Source organism: Mustela erminea, chromosome 10 (genome assembly GCF_009829155.1).
Source record: "Mustela erminea isolate mMusErm1 chromosome 10, mMusErm1.Pri, whole genome shotgun sequence".
Lineage (NCBI taxonomy): Eukaryota > Metazoa > Chordata > Mammalia > Carnivora > Mustelidae > Mustela > Mustela erminea.
Genome location: NC_045623.1, coordinates 89,558,620 through 89,574,041, shown reverse-complemented (window position 1 = coordinate 89,574,041; position 15,422 = coordinate 89,558,620).

The window sequence follows — 15,422 nt, the reverse complement described above, 5'->3', positions numbered from 1 at the left end:
CTTACACTTACCAGCCCACTGAGTCCCTGTGGCAGGGACTGTCCATTCCCCTGTCTTATGGATGAGCCACCTGAGACAATGAGAGGTTCGGTGACTTACCTGAATTCACAGCCAGCTGGAGGTTCCTCAGGACGGAGAACCAGAGTTGCAGAACCGGGATTCAAATCCAGACCCCAGGCTGTAACCATTACCCCTCAAATAAGGCAGGCTGAGCTTGTTCCCGGCTCCTCCCCGGCTCCCAGAACAGCCAGTATACAGTAGGTGCTCAGTGTGAATGAATACACAAACGGATGAGGAAGATACATTTTGGAGAAAAACAAAGCACCTTCCAGGAGTGAGTTCTGCAGGTGCCAAGTGTGGAGCTGAGCCATGGTTGGGGGACGGGGTGCCCAATAAATTGTGAAAGACCAACTATTGGGCTTCCCTCTGGAGGGCACACTTGGGCCAGAAGCCCTTCCATCTCATCCCCAAGTTCTGCTTGGTTTCTCCTCAGTGTACCTCCTCTTCTCCATCCCTCAACCCTCATCTCTTTCTTGGATTTTTTTTTTTTTAGTGAGCTCTCTACCCAAATGTGGAGATTGAACTCATGACCCGAAGAACAAGAGGCACATGCTCTACTGACTGAACCAGCCAGGCCCCCTTTTGGATTTTTGTAGCAACTGCTTTACCAGTTTCTCCATCTCTAACTTCTCCTCCTTCAAAGTGGGCTCTCAGTGTAGAAAGCTGAGTGTGGGTGCTGTCCCTCTTCACCCCGTCCTTCACTAATGAGCCTTCCCTGGCCTCACGGCTCTCTGGATAAAGTCCATACTCCTCACCAAGACTTCTGCCACCAAGCCCTGCCTCCACCCCTCCAGTTTTCCCCCTACCCCCCTCCTCCACATGTCCTCCGTTCAAGCTGCTCTATGTAGTAGATGTTAAAGAGCACGGAAGCAGGGGTGCCTTGGTGGCTCAGTGAGTTAAACCTCTGCCTTTGGGTAGTGATCTCAGGGTCCTGGGATTGAGCCCCACATTGGGCTCTCTGCTCAGCGGGGAGCCTGCTTCCCCCTCTCTGCCTGCCTCTCTGCCTACTCGTGATCTCTCTCTCTCTGTCAAATAAATAAATACATAAAATCTTTAAAAAACAACAACAACAACAACAACACAGAAGCAGAGAGACCCAGGTTCAAGTCTTGGTTCTGCCAGTACAGTCATGAGAGTCTGTAAGCAAATCACTTCCCCTTTCTAAGCCTTGAGTTACTGCATCTAGAAAATGGGCATATTTCTAATACCTACTTCGCAGAGTCATTGTAAGGAGTCAATGAATACAGAAGGTATTGGCTGAGCCCAGTATCTGACATCCACTATGGTCACTATAATTCTTATACTCTCCACTGTCACAAAGAGCATTTCTTTCTGTCTGTTTTACTTATTCTTTATGACCCAGCTCAAATGTCACCTCTTAGAGGAAATTTTCCTTGATATTCACACCCTATTCCGCAGGTGAAGTCAGTCTCACTTTCTACACTTGCTTGCATTTGCTCTTCTATAAAGCCCTTGTAAATTTTGCTCTCTCTTTCCCCCATTACCCCAAGATTTCCTGGAGAGGAGGAATAAATACCGTTTTCCTTAAGGCCCTGCCTGGCACACAGCAGGTGCTCAGTAAATGTTGGTTGAATTGAAGGGGGTCGCTGTGGCTTGGCGACCACCTTGCAGGGAGAAGGCCTGAGTGGTGAGACAGCTGGAGTCTGCGGGGGCCTGGTGCTGGGGATACTGGTGGCAGGGAGTGGCAGGCGGAGGGGGCGAAGGAAACTCCTGACCTCTGGGCTCTTCCTGGTGAGACCCTTTGGTCCTCTAAGGAAGGGAAAGAGGGAAGAAGACATGATAAGGTCCAGGTGCTGAGCAGGGGTAAAGTGGGTGGGGCTGTAGCAAGAGCTGGGGTGTGGGTGGGAGCTGGCAGACTCCAGCTCTTCTAAGACCTGGGCTGGGCCTGGCAGGACAGGGCCTCGCACCCCAAGTCCCCGCCTGCCATACCCCGCCTCATCCTGGCACCTGGATTAAGTGACTTTTCAAGTTGTAAAGCTACATCTTGATTTGCAAGGAAGCAAAACCCAGGCCTGGCTTTGTCTTGTTGCCGAGCAGGGAGAAAGGGGGATGTTCCCTTTCATTCGTGGTTCTACATAGACCATATCTTGTAGTCCTGGGCACATCAAATAAGGTAATTCTTGATTTTGCAAACCCAGGTGACAGTCATATTATCCCTAACTGTTGTTTCAATTGCTGCTCCTGCCACTCCCCCTACTAAAAACCCTTCTCTTGGGATGCCCGAGCTGGCTTAGTCAAAAGGGCATGGGATGCTTGATCTCAGGGTCGTGAGTTCAAGACCCATATTGGGTGTAGAGATGACTTAAATTAAAAAAGAAAGAAAAGAAAAAAGAAAAAAGAAACTTAAAAAAAACCTTCTCTGCCTGCCTACCACTGTCAGGATAAACTCCTAGTTCCTAACCCAGCTTATAACACCCTCGCCCTGGCTTGGACCCCTACCTCCTCTTGGATTCTCCCACACTTCACTCTCCCCCTGCCTTTGCTTCTGGCCTTTTCTCAGTTTTTCTAACATATCTTGCCTCTTCCTTCCTCTGGGCCTTCACACATTGTTTTCTGTGCCTTGAATGCTTTTCCCCATCCCCTGACAATTCTGTTTTATGTTTAGTATTTTTGATCCCTAGGAAATTTTTGCCTATCCCAAGATCATGGAGATATTCCCATACATCTTCTTCTAGAAGTTTTATAGTGTTAACACATTTAGGTTTGTGATTCATCTTGAATTCTTATTTTTTTAAGTAAGCTCTACACCCAGTGTGGGCTCAAACTCACGACCCCAAGATCAAGAGCCGCACGCTCTACTGCTGAGCCAGCCAGGCGCCCCATCTTGAATTAATTTTGGGGCGGTGTAAGGTAGGGGTTGGGAATCATTCCTGTTCTCTAAATTCCTGGTCACTCTGTACAGTTCAGCTTATCCCTCACTTCCTTTGAGACACCTTCCCTGACGACCCCGACGTGAGCTAAGGGCTACTCCACAGCACTTAGCACCCTCTACTTTCATTGTCGCGCTTGTCACAATTGTAATTAATCAATTATTGGTGTAATTAGTTAACATCTCACCTCCTCTACTATACTTTAGCTCTGTAAACTCAATGCTTGCGACTGTTTTTTTTTTTTTTTAATGTTTTTAGGGGCACCTGAGCAGCTCAGATGGTTGGGCATCTGCCTTCAGCTCAGGTCATGATCTCCAGGTCCTGGGATCAAGTCCCACATAAGACTCCCTGCTCTGAGGAGAGTCTGCTTCTCCCTCTCCCTCTGCCTCTCCCATTGCTTGTGCTCTCTCTCTTTCTCTCTGTATCTGTCTCAAATGAATAAATAAAATCTTTTAAAAAATTTATTTGAAATATACGTTCAGAAGAGTGCACATACCAAAATGTACAGCTCAATGAATTTTCACAAACTGAACACACCGATGTAGCATGTACCCAGATCAAGATGCAGAACATTTCCTGCCCAGGAGGCCCCTCATATCCCTACCAGCTTTGACTGTCTTTTTTACTCTTATATTCTTAGCAACCGGCATAGAGCCTAGCATTATTAGACTCTCAAAATACACACACACACACACACACACACACACACATACACACATACACACACATACACACATACACATACAACCCCTTTGTGGAATCAATGGATTAGTTGGTGATACTTAATTTTTCTTCAAAGAACTTGACATAGAATCCAGTCTTGACTCCAGCCCCAACTTGGTGTGACCTTGAGGAGGTCCCTTCTGCTATTGGGGTCTCAGTTTGCTTGTTTATGAAATGAAGGTAGATAGAGAGAGCTTGGATTTGGGACTTTTCCAGATCTGGCATGTGAGGCAGAATTAACGCCCCAGGTTCTGATAATACATCGTTGGGAACTCTTTTGGTCTCCTGCCTGAAAATGAGGACCCCGGGAGGATTAGAAACTTGCTTCAGGTCAGGTCGAGTGTCAGAAACCTGCACCTGAGAGCCAGAAGACCTGGGTTTGAGTACTGGCCTGGCCTCTGGGTGACCTTGGGCAAGTCCCTTCTCCTCCCTGCACTTTCAGGGTTTCTTCACCTAAGAGGAGGGGTACTTAGATCTCAAAAGCTTAACAGTGATGCTGGTTTCAGGTATCTAAGCACCAAGGTTCAGCTCCTAGGGTATGGACCACTCTGGCCCTGGGCTCCTCCCTACCTGGCACTGTAGGGGGAGAGGGAAGCACACGATGTGATAACGGCCTTGGGGAAGAGAACTCGCAGTCTGGCCAAGGAGACCCAATGTTCAGCCAGGAACCAAATGGAAAATGGGCTCATGGTCCAGATGATTCTCTGTGTGTGGGGCTGAAGGGAGAGGAGCTGGAGTGTTCCAAGTAGGGGTAGGAGACCTGGGAGTGGGGGTGGGGGGAAGACAGAGAAGGCTTCCTGGGGGAGAAGACTTTGGAAATTGGCAGGGCAGCCCAGGGGCGCTTCCCAGAGATGGGAGGAGGCAGGAAGGAGGAAATTGGGTCCAGGTGACCACAGAGCAGCAACTTGGCTGGGGAGTAGGAGAGGCGGGGCTGGTGGGAGCTTGGGCAGCCGCCCCGCAGCTGGGCTTTGGAGAGGAAGAGGGGGGCTGCCTCCTCTGCCTCTGGCCCTGAGAAAACTCCGTGTTCTCTGGCCACAGGCTGGGAGGGAGGGCACAGTAGTGAGCCCAAGCCAGAGGGGCCTCTCTCTGAGCCGCCCCCAGGACCCTGTTCAGCTATCCTGGGCCTGCAGGGCAGGGGGGTGAGGAGCAGAGGTAAGCCCCACTCCCCCAGCAGCTGCCATATGGCCCCACTTCAGCCTGGATCCCATCTCTGCCTCTTCCTGGCTTTATGGTCTGGAGGTGGGAGGCATTTTTACCATACCCATTCCTCAGACAGATAACTGAGGCAGAGTGGTGGCCAGCCAAGTTAAGGAAGCCAATTAGAACTCTGGTAATGGTAAGATAGAAGAGCTCAACGTTAAGAGCTGGACTGCCAAGATTCAACCCCCAGCTCTGCCACTTCCAAGCTGCATGGCTTCAGACAAGTCCCCTAATCCTTCTGTGCCCTGGTTTCCTCATCTGTAATGTGGGATGCCAATATTGCTTTATCAGAAGGTTGTCATGAGGATGAAGTGAGATGAGAGACATAAAGCATGGCCGCCTCAGGGCCAAGCCAATGAACAGGCTTTGGAGTCATTCCTCCAGTCTGAGCCTCAGTTTCTTCTTCTCTACAATGGCACCAGGAATTCCTTCCTTTGGGGACATTTGTAAAGATCAGTAAGGGCAAGCTGGTCCCTAATGAGAGTGTACCAGAGGCCCTTCTTCTCCTCCACTCCATCCATGCTCTACCCCCAGCAAGTTCAAGGTCTACTCACCCACTCCCAGCAACTAGCTGTCCCTTGGTCACCCCTCAGCCCTGGAAATCTACACTGGCAATGACGTTTGGATTCAGCAAGGGCCGGTCCAGGCCCTGGGAAGCTAGCTCAAAGGATTATGGGATCTGGGAACCCAGAGATGGTCTAGAAGTGGGTAGAGGTGGGTGTGGCCTCTTGCCCTCTCTGACTCCTGGCTCCACAGGGAAGGGCCCAGCAGAGGGCCAGAGTGGGCTCTGAAATGCAGGGGCTCCCGCCTCCCCATTTGCCTGGCTTAAGGGTCACACTACTCAAGAATAAACAACAAAGCCCAGCACAGCACATAGTAGACACGTGGGGAATAATAAGATAGGCTGCCATTCATTATCTTCACCACCAACATTTAAAAGCAGCCCCTGCTGGGTCACCTGGGTGGCTCAGTAGTTAAGCAACTGCCTTCGGCTCAGGTCATGATCCCGGAGTTGCGGGATTGAGTTTCGCATCAGGGTCCAGCTCCATGGGGAGTCGTCTTCTCCCTCTGACCTTCCCCCCCTCGTGCTGTCTCTCTCTCTCTCTCTCAAATAAATAAATGAAATCTTAAAAAAATTAAAATAAAAGTGGCACTACTGAGCCCATTTTGAAGATGAAGGAACTGAGACTCAGAGAGGTAAGCCATTTGTTTGGGGTAACACAGCTATATGTGGGGCGTCTGGGTGGCTCAGTCGTTAAGCATATGCCTTCGGCTCAGGTCATGATCCCAGAGTCCTGGAATCGAGCCCTGCATAGGGTTCCTTGCTCGGTGAGAAGCCTGCTTCTCCCTCTCTCTCTGCTGCTCCCCTGCTTGTGTTCCCTCTCTTGCTGTGTCTCTCTCTGTCAAATAAATAAATAAAATCTTAAAAAAAAAACAAAAACAAACAGAGCTGAAATTCAGACCTGGATCCATCTGATTCCAAAGGGGCTGTCCCCTAAGGGATGGGAATCTCGAGGTCACCAGCAGACCCTTATTGGCTTTGGGCCAGGAGCTAGGTGCTGGACTGGGCTCAGTGTCTGTCCCAGGATGATGACCAGACCCACACAGGATGGAGGGGGTCTAACCCATCCTCAGAAAGCTGTCTTTGGGGGTGCCTGGTGGCTCAGTCGATTGAATGTCTGACTCTTGGTTTAGACTTGGGTCATGGTCTCAGGAGGGAGTCTGCTTGAGATTCTCTCTCCTCTCCCTCTGTCCCTCTTTCTCTTTCTCCAAAATGTGCTCTCTTTCTCTCTCTCCAAAATAAATAAATAAATCTTAAAAAAAAAAAAAAAGGAAGAAAGAAAAGAAAAAGGAAAGCTGTCTGTGTGCCCAGAGTGCAACCCTATAGTAGCCTTCTAGCTCATTTTTTATTCGCTCTACACACATTTGAACCTGTTCCTGTGCGTAGAGCCATATGCTGGATCCCGGGGAGCCTAGATGAATTGGACTTGGACACTGACCTCCACGTGCTGCTAGTCTGCTCAGGGAGGCACGTACGTTGCTAGAAAACCTTATTAGAGGGTGAGGGGGCCTAGGGATTAAGCACATGAGCTGTGGCAGTCAGCCGCCTGGGGTTGAGTCCCTGCTCTGTCACTTTGGAAACTAGGTTAGTCCCTTCAAGTTTCTGAGCCCCAGTTTCACATGAGTAAAACGGGGCTGATGATAAGACACGTTCCTAAAGAATATCGTGAGCATGAAGTACTTCTGTAAAGCCTAACAGAGAGGAAACAGCATCCACTGAATATTAGCTCTCTGTCATTAAGTGATGGGTGCCAAGAGGAGAAACTTACTCTTGCTGGGGACAGGGGTCAGGAGAGGCTTTGGGGAGGAGGCCCATCTGGGTTGGGTCCCCAAAGTATGAAGACTTCACCTGGAGAAGTGGGGGAGGGCGTTCGTTCAGGGAGGGGAGCACTCCAAGGACAAAGGACAAGGACTCCAAGGACAAAGGCCCAGAGCCAGGAAAGGATCTGACCTGTTCGGGTGTGGCTGAGCAGAGTCTGCCGGCAGGAGGAGTGGCAGGAGAAGTGATCGGAGGAAATGAGGCTGGAGTGAGGGTTTCAAGGGCCTCATGTGACTTGCTCCTCAAGGTTTGGACTTTATTTTATTTTTATTTATTTATTTATTTATTTATTTTTAAAAAGATTTTATTTATTTATTTGATCACAAGTAGGCAGAGAGGCAGGCAGAGAGAGGAAGGGAAGCAGGCTCCCTGCTGAGCAGAGAGCCCGATGCAGGGCTCGATCCCAAGACCCTGGGACCATGACCTGAGCCGAAAGCAGAGGCTTTAACCCACTGAGCCACCCAGGTGCCCCCAAGGTTTGGACTTTAAAAGACTGTGGACAGAGCAGGATTTTAAGAGCTGGGAAGGGGCATGGTTGTGCCAACTGTAGAAAGATGATTCTAGCCAAAGCTTATGGAGTGAAATGGATAGCAGATCTGAGGGTGCACCCCTGTGGGTTCAAGTCCCCCAGTGGCCCCCTCCAGCCTGCACAGGAGACTGACTCTCTTACTTCTGCCTGCCCACATGGCCTGCCCACGTGCTCTTTCCTCCGCGTGGGCTACCTTCCCCTTCTCTTTCTGCAGCAAATTCCTCACCCTCCCTCAGGTCTCCGTTTAGCCACTTTCTCTTGGAAAGCTCTTCTAGGCACCCCTGTCCCAGATTAGGTCCTCCTACTCCTACTGCTGTGGACTTGCCCGTCTCCTGGACGAGACTCAGGGACTGTGTGCTTCCTGCTCACCGGTGCATCTGCAAGGCCCAGCCTCAGGCCCAGCACATAGGGGGCGCTCAACGCATGATCAGAGCGACAAAGGAACTAGCCAGTGAATGGATAAGCTCCTTAGGAGGCAGGTGTGATTGGGGTGAAAAGGATGGGGTCCGAAGTAGCAACGAGGAGAGAGAAGACCAGCGGAAGGTGGTAGAGTTGACAGGACATGGGACTGATGAGAGGGGAGCATGGTGGAGGCGGGGGTGTACGAGTGGGGAGTCAAAATTGGCCCTAACTTGCAGGTCTCTTCCTTGAGTAAGCCTGATGCTTTAACCAAGACAGGAAACATGGCGGGGAGGTGGGGGGAACGCCTGTGGGATAAACATCTGCTTTGAGCTCAGGTCATAATCCCGGGGTCCTGGGATTGAGCCCTGCATCAGGCTCCCTGCTCAACTCTCTGCTCAGCAGGGACTATGCTGCTCCCTCTCCCTCTGCTCCTCCCCACCTCACTCATTCTCTCTCAAATAAATAAATAAAAACCTTAAAAAAAAAAAAAAAAAAAAAAAAGGAAACATGGGGGTGGGAGTGGGGAGAGGAGCAGGCCCGGGCGAGAGACTGGGGAGCTGGCCCAGGCTCTTCCCTGGAAAGCTCTTCCTCCCTGTGTCCCCACTGGTGGATCGCTTCCCTCGCAGGAAGTCACGCTGACCGTCCTAGGTAGGCCAGCCCCCTCTGCATTAATCTCTGCCCGCACATCCTCTCCATTTCTTCCCAGTCCTTGCCATGCTTGTAATCAAGTATCTATTGATTTGTATTTTGTCTAGAGTGTGTCTTCCTCACTAGATTGGAAGTTTCAGGACGGCAGGGATCTTGCTGGCTTACCTGGCAGTCTCTCGGGCACATAGCAGATGGGCCAAACCAGATTTGTTGCAGGAATGAGCGAGCGAATGAAGAAATGAATGAATGAAGGCCTTGAAGGCTGCGAGAAGGAATTTGACTCTTGGCCTGGAGGGAATGAGGAGCCATGGAAAGTTCTTAAGGAAGGCCAGGTCAGGATTCAGCTGGTGTTTTAGAAGCCTCCCCCCTGGGGGCTGTGTGGAAGATTGATTGGGAGGGAAGGCAGGGGGAATTGAGGAGCCACTGGGGGAGACAAAGACACAGCACCTGGGCCCGGGCTTGGGAGTGCTTCCCCACCCCCCCCCACCCCCGGGGCCAGGCCTGTTGTCTCTGAGCCCAGCAGCGGGCGGTGGGAAGAGCAGAGCTGGCAAAGCTGACACTCACTAATCACGGCCCTCACCCCGGAGCCGCACTGACTGTCTGGTCTCCATGGAGACACGGCAACCTCCGGCCACTTGTTAATGGCAGCTCAACAAGGCTGCAGCAACGGGGACAGGCCTGACCGGCATGTCCCAGCCCCGCACCACCTGTCCCAGGCTGGGCCTCTGCAGCAAACCCCAGGGGCGCCTGAGTTGGGGGACAGGACCAGAGGTCTGGTGGCGGCGAGGCTCCCCCTCCCCCGCCCCTCCCCGGCCCCGCCTCCCTTGGCACTGCCAAGCCGTGAGAGGGCAGAGGCAGCCTCTGCCCCGGCTGACTCCTCCGCAGGGCTGCTGGGAAGCTGAGCTCATGCAGGTCACCCCGGCAGGGCCAAAGGGCTGGAGGGGGATGGTGAGCAGAGTGTGTGTGGGGGGACCCGTTTGCATCCCACACACAAGAGGAATGGAGGGGCGGGCGCTTCGCTTGCCCTGACAACCCTCTGCTCTGCTAGCCCGAGGCAGGGACCCGATTGGGAACCATCTGTCCAGAACCTCTTCCCTAGTTTGCTGTCACTACATCTGAAATCTGAAATGCCACCATTAGCAATTCACTCCTTCGGGAGGCAGCGTGGCATAGCACAAAAAAACACTGGCTTTGCAGTCAGGCGGGCCTGGACATACTGCCTAGCTCTGTCCCTCTGCTCCGGAGAATTGATTTCCCCATCCACAAAATGGGAGGGTAATTGCACCCACTTGGACACATACTGGAGCGCGCTCCCTTCCCAGGGCTTGCTCAGACTGCTCGTGGAAGCCTGCACTCAACACCTCGACTCCTCACTCCTCGAGGCTTTTCTTCCCCCTCCCAGATGAGCCAGGAGCCTCCTCCACAAGCCGGGGGACTGCTCCCTCCGCATTGACCACCCTCCTCTAGCTGCCCCACATTTGTCCTCCCCAAAGACTGCCCTGCAGGGTGGGGCAGAGTGACCTTCAAGAGAGGTTTGTCCAATAAACAAAGGAGGTAGGTAGTCTGAGAGCCTCCCTCTGCCTTTTGTCCTCTTTCCTCCTCAGGGGGTGCTTTGCCCTAGGACACTGGTTGAGGGCTTCCGCTCCCTTCTGTCTTTCATACCTTTGTTTGTCCACTTGTCTGCCCATGCATCCATCTTGCAAACACTCTGAGTGGGACTTCAGAGAGGACTCAGATGTGAACGCAGCCTACAAGTGAGGCAGAGGCCAGATTCTTGGGTCCAGACACCTGAGACACACCCATGGCCTACCCGGGACCTCGGTACAGCTGCCTCTCCCCACTGTGTTTCTCCTTGGTCACTCCCTGGGCAACCGTCCAAGCCAAAAGGGCCCCTGGAACTCTTCTAGTCCAATCGACCGACCGTGGCCAGATGAAGAAACTAAGGCCCAGAGAGGACTGTGGCTTGCCCAGGATCCCACAGCATCTCCGTTTTTGAGTTGACAATGTACCAATTATGTGGGTCTGCTTAGGAGGCGGCTTTTGGCTCTCTTGGCCCTGCTGACAGCTGTGTTCCCAGTGGCAGCTGGAATGCTGGTGGGAGGCCTGTCTGGCCTTTGAACCCTCACTCCCCAGGGCAGAACCAGGTGGCGCTGGTGGGGTCCAGGGCTGGGAGGTGGGGAGCCTCAGGGGGGCCAGCCCAGATACCAGTGGGGGCGTGGGATGACTGAAAGATGAGGAAGCAGCCTTGATCCTTAGAGGCAAACTCCTAAGGCCAGCTCCTGTCCCACCTCTGCCAGTCACTTGCTGGGGAGCCTTGGGTGCATCATTTGGCCTTTAGTTTGCTTATCTGTAAAATGGTACTACCTTTGTAGCATGAAAATGGTTTGTCAACAGTGAGAACTGTATAGATTTCAGGAATTTTTACTGTTGGACTGAAAGGCTGAGTTTCAGAGGTGGGGAGGGACCTGCCTGAGGCCATAGAGTGAACTCAGTCTCCCTCCTACAAGCTCCCTGCTGCGATGAATTGGATACAAGGTCTGGGAGATGAAAGAAGTGTCCAGTCCAGACTATTCACTGAAGGAGGAAACAGGACCAGAGAGGGGGAGCAAGCTGCCCAAGGTCACCCAGTGAATCTGGGGCCAGTGTGGGCCCAGAGCCCAGGCTGGGCACTGGGTCCCCCTGCCCAGCTGCATCGCTTGCTCATCCAGCCCCCTTGGTTTTGTCTCCCCCAGTGAGTGGGCGCAGAACAGGCCCAGCTTCCTTCCTGCCGCCCTGCCCGCCGTCTGCCACGTTGGCAGCCGCCTGCACCCTTCTCGCCCCTGCTGCTGCTGCTGCTGCGGCGGCGGCATCAGCCGAGACCAACCCGCCGAGAGTTTGCCCAGAACAGCCAGGGCTGCTGGAGCCGGGGCTGGGTTGGCCGACTCTGCCAGACAGGAGGGAGCGAGCCAGCCGGCAGAGGGAGGGAACAAGGGCCGAGCCAGCCCCCCAGCCTTCCCGGTCCTTCTTCACGCTCACCAGCCGAGGGAGGGAGTCAGGAGCCTAGGGTGGGGAGCCAGAGGGCTGGAGGGTCCTTGTGTGAGGTTCAGAGAGCTGGGTCTGTCTGGTGGGGAGCACGCATACTTTCGTACACAGAGAAGAGCATGTGGGGGCGATTTGTGAGTCTGGGTTTGCCTCGGCGTGCACAGATGCTGCCGTGTGTGTGTGTGTGTGTGTGTGTGTGTGTGTGTGTGTGCTGGCTCGTGCGTACACAGGGGGTCACTGTGTGTCTGTGTAAGCACCAGGAGAAGCTACATGTGTTCTGAGTCTGAACACATGCCTGTGTTCCCAGAGATGCTGTGTCTAGCAGTGTGTGCACGTGGAAGCCAACTGTGAGTGACGAGGAATCCGCGTGTGTGCTGAAGGGTCAGTACGTGTGCCTGAGTTCACGTACGTCCTGTCTGGGTGTGTTTGGGGCCCCTGCGAATTTGTTGTTGTCAACAAGAGGTTAATGACACAATTGTGAGTCGAAGCTCATCTGCCTGTGCCCAGGGGGCAGTGGCTGTGCGTGCCCAGAGGAAGCCGCACGTAGTTGTGAGTGTGTGCATGTGTCCATGACTATGTGGGCTCCTCCAAATGTCCCTGGTGTGGCTCTGCGGTATCTCTGCGCCCAGTGGCCTTTGTCAGAGCGGTTACCTAAAGCGAGGCAGGGGATTGCTGCTGTGTGGGACTGACATGCTGGGCTGCGTGTACCGGGCACAGACGTCATGCCGCTGGGCTGCGTCTGCCTGGGGTGGCGATGGCAGTGGTGGGCACGGTGGCAGCGGCGGCGGCTGTGGGTGCTGTGCAGGGAGACAGTATGCTATGGGTTTGCACTGGTTTCTCTGTACAACGAGGCCCTGTGTGTGATCATGTTTGTGAGTGTCTGTGAGCACCGTGTGCTGGGAACCGTGTGTGCTTCTGAGTCGGTGGTAAGCTGAGTGTGGGAAGGAGGGGGAGGACGTGGCTGTGTTTGTACTTGTCTGGGAGCCCGGGGTCAGATGTGCTCCACGTGCTACCTCCTGTGTGCACAGGTGGCCGCTGTGTCCAACCGTGTCTTTGTGTGTTTCGGGTCGTCTGAATGTGCACGGGAGGAGGACACGGAGGGGGGATTGGAGTGCGTGCCTGTGCAGGCCCCTTTAACGTGGCAAGTCTAAGAAATGTCGGCCTTCTTGGCAGCAGATCTGGGCTTGGTTCCACTGGGGGTGTCTGCAGAGAGGGGCTCTTAGAAGGGACGTGCTTGAGCGAGAGAGACAGGAAGGGAAGGGGGGGCCAGCCCCAGCTCGGGGTTTCCAGGAGGGAAAGCCAGACATTGGAACTTGTCAACGCTACCTCCTTCCCCACCCCCACCTCCCCGACTGCTGCCTCCCCTCCTGGCGCCTGAAGGCTGCTGGCAACCAGACAGACAGACAGACAGTGCACACATAGACTGGCTCACCGGCACAGAGCCCAAATGTGAGCCCCAGATACACAAGCCTGGATGCCAAAGGTCCAGAGAGGGCAGAGGACATGGCCAAGGGTTGAGGGGTGCTCATGTGTTTATATGTGTTGGGGGGGACAGGGGGTGCTGTTGGCCTCTCAGAAACCAGGCCCTGAAGGAGGAGGCTGCTCTGGTTGGGGAGCTCTGGGGAGGGGGCTTTCTTTGCTCTAATCAGACTCCCAAGGCTCCAGGCCTTCTCCCTATTTATACCGCCACTGAGTGCCTCTGAGAATCTCACTGCCTCAGAATCATCCCCTGCAACTCCCTCTTTGTACAGAGGCAGAAGGGAGACCCAGAGAGGAATAGCCACTGACCCAGGGTAACACAGCAGACCTGGGAACGCACAGGGCTGCTTCTCCCAGCTGTGCATGCTAGCCCATGGGCCGGTTGGTCCTATCCTTCCTTCCCTTGGCACATTCTTTCTTTCTTCCTCCCAGGACTTCAGGATTTGACAATGACTCTTGCTTTTTTGCCTTTTTTTAAAAAAATTGTCTTCTAGGGCAGCAGAACCTGGAAGAGAAGAAAATTAGGTTTTGGGCCAAGGACTACTGGGGAGGTGGGATGGGGTGACGGAGAAGTAGAAGGAAAGAAACTCAAGGAACAAGGAAGGAGGGGAGGGACATGGAAGGAGGGAGCAGGGGGTCGATCTGAGAAGCATTGCTTCTCCTTTGCCTCCACCTCTAGCCTGGGCACCAGGGGTAAACGCTGAGCCCCTTGGGGACTGGTGTGGAGACAGCAGGATCAGAGTCTTGGAGGTGTTCTGGGTACATGTGTGATCTGCAGTGACCACACTCACCTCCTGAGAAATGAGGGAGGGACTGTGGGTGGGAGATCGGGTCTATGTTGACTTAGGGTACGCGGCCTCTTTAGACTGTGCAGGTGGGGTGTGTCTGTGTCTGAGTCGTGAGTGTGCCAGGAGTCCCTGTGTTTACCCATGAGCGTGTGGCAAGCAGACCTGGACTTCACTGGGTTGGAGCAGGATTATGGGAATGTGTGCATGTGTATGTTAGCGATAGGCAGAGGGAGAAATTTGACCTGAAGGAATGGTGTGCATGTGTGTGTGTGCGGGGGCATAGTTGTGTGATCCTGCACTTATGGGCTCTTGTGGAGGCTCTATTCCACGTAGGTGGGTAAGGAGAACGTGTCCAGCTCTGCACACTGTGTGTGTGGCTACGTTTGTGCCCTGTGTCAGGTGTTCGAGTTGCATGAGTGTTTGTGAAGCGTGTAACTACAGATGTGTGTGGCAGAGTGTGCGTGTTGGTAACTGTTGTGAGGTAAGTGTGGAGTTGTCTGTGTGAGTCTTGGCCACAGGCTGTGTGTGCTGTTGTGTGTATTTGTCAGGGAGCGAATGTTAGGGAGCCATTCACATGTACGGTTGTATATTTTGGGGGATTGGGTTATACATGTGGTTCCTGAAGCAATACTTTGCTTATTTGTTTTTTGTTTGTTGTCAAACTTCCTACTTCCCTCACGGGAACATAACATAAACTCCGCGAGGGATGGAGAATTTTTGCTGAATTCGCTCACAGTCTCCCTGGCGTTTAGAAGAGTGCCAAAACTCAGTCGTCACCAGAACTGCCTTCTTGACTGAATGACAAAGGAGTGTGTGTACACTTGGCCAGGTGTGGGAAGTGGGTTCTAGGTATGAACTGTGTGTGTATCTGGGTGTGTGAATAGACACGTGTTGTGTCTAGGTGTGTGAGGTCTTAGGCCTCTGAACCAAGTGTGTGCATAGGTGCACACGTGTGTGTCTAGGTGTGTGACTGTGGGCTTGAAGCTGCGGCCCTCATGTGAGCACGGCGGTGTTGGGGGACAGGGCTGTGTGTGTGCACAGTTGTGTGTGCGTGTGCATGGGGGCGGGAAGGCGCTGTCGGCTGCTCCCAGCCTTCAGCACTCACTCAGCTTCACCCCAGGTCGCCTGCTGCGAAATGTCAGTGGCAGAGAAGCTAAAAATATCCACTCTCCTCCTCTGCTCACTGCTTGGGCTGCTGGGGCTGTGGGGCCTGGCCGGCCCCTGGGGCCCTGGGGGGAGCAGAAACTGCTGGATGAGGGGCGGGGTCTGGGGTAAGAAAAGGAGGCTCTCTCTTCAGCACA